Source organism: Octopus bimaculoides, chromosome 10 (assembly GCF_001194135.2).
Source record: "Octopus bimaculoides isolate UCB-OBI-ISO-001 chromosome 10, ASM119413v2, whole genome shotgun sequence".
In the NCBI taxonomy this organism is placed as follows: domain Eukaryota; kingdom Metazoa; phylum Mollusca; class Cephalopoda; order Octopoda; family Octopodidae; genus Octopus; species Octopus bimaculoides.
Window position 1 is genome coordinate 29,324,943 of NC_068990.1, and position 2,006 is coordinate 29,326,948.

Below are 2,006 nucleotides of genomic sequence, written 5' to 3' on the forward strand. Positions count from 1 at the left end.
GGTGGTGGTGGTGGTGGTAGCGGTTGTCATGGTGGTGGCACCGTCGTAACAAGTGACGTGTTTTGTGCATTTTATCTCCTGATGAAATCTTTCTATCTCCGGGTTTCCAAAACGGGAAGAAGAGAAAGGTAGACAGAATGAGTCAATGGATGAAAAGAATTGGCTCCCAATGAAGGGCTGACATTTCGCCCATCGGAACCGAAATGACGAAATGTAAGCTTGATTCCGGCGCGATTTCAGCTCGGCACTCTGCCGGAATCTCGACGGGGACAAAAGGTCACCTGTGTCAGTAAGTATTGGGTCACCCTATAAATAATGCAGTTTATTCAATTACATGAAGTAAAAGTTGGAGGGGGGCGGGATAAACTACCTGTATCAACTTGTTATAAAAGCAGGTAATAATTTTACCTTGTTCTTATTCTTAGTGCAAATTTTGAAGAGTGCAGTTCGATTTTAATAGTCATTTTTACAAAGCTATAATAGAAGTGACAAAGGAGCATATTCGGCATCTTTTGCTTCATGAATTCAATAAAGGCAACAACGCAACGGAAAGGGCAAGGAATATTAATGCAGTATAAGGAGATTGGACGAGCGTAGGCCAGTGTCAACGGTGGTTCCAGAAATTCCGAGCCGGAAACTACAGACTAGAAGACGAGTCTCGTCCAGGAAGATCTGTAGAACTCGAACGAGGACATACAGCAAACCCTAGTGGAACAAACAGCGCTTGTGGGTTTAAACGAAAGGCAATGAGAATGACAGATAATATTAGACGCTCTTCAAACTTGTTAACTTTTGCCATGGGGACAGAGTTGCATGGCAAAAATCTTATAAACATGCGTTTAGTACGAAGATAATGAGAATTTAACACACGTTGACTGCGATTAACTTCAGTCTTCATCTCACAACATCTGATCTAATCTGTTACACATATTTGAACCCATGCATAAAGTGGGGGGAAGCGGATTTAGGTGTATGTGTGTGTGTTTATATGTGCAAGTGTCTGCGTGTGTGTGCGTATGTGTTTGTGTGTATAGTGTGTTGTCCAACGTCAATGCTTTTGTGCCAAACCAAAACGAATTATGTAATATATAATCGTGTAACTACATACTTATATAGACAGACAGACAGACAGACAGACCGACAGACAGACAGACAGACAGACAGACAGACAGACAGACAGATAGATAGATAGATAGATAGATAGATAGATAGATAGATAGATAGATAGAAAGATAGATAGATAGATAGATAGTATGATGGTGGTGGTGGTGGTGGTGGTGGTTTTGGTGGTAGTGGTGGTGGTGGTGGTGGTGGTGGCTGCGGCGGCGATGTTTGTTATTAGCACATTGACTGGTGCCACTATGTGGGTGGGGATCGGACTCCGCCTGTTTAAAAACGCACTACACAACACTAAATAAAATAATAGAAATCACAACAACAAAAAAAGACAAAGCAAAAGCAAACGACACTTAAGAATGAAAGATAAACAAAATCCACCCACACCCATCCCCACCGAAACGAAATCATAACAAAAATATTAAAAACAACAGCAAGGACAAGAAAAATAGAGCCACGACAACAATAACAAAAATAAACAACAAAAAGAGGAAGCGTAACAATATCAACAACAACAACAATCAACAAAAATCATACAAACATTAACTAAATAACAAATATGATTCTTCCACAACAAAATATCTTGACAATGAAAAAGAAGATGAAAGAAACCGGCGTTTCGGTTTTGTCTTTGTTTTCAGTTCGAGTTAAAGAAGTCAAATAGATTTTCGAGTGTTTACAGTTATCATCGTATTTATTTGATAATTTTTCAGCTTCAAAGTGTTTCAACTTCATTCATAACATGATTTTTTTCGTTTCTTTGTTTGCTTGTTTTTTGCATTTCTTTATATTATGTGTATCATAATTGTGTATGTGTGTGTGCATGCATGCATGTATGAATGTAAGTATACATATGTATATATATATATATATATATACATATATATATA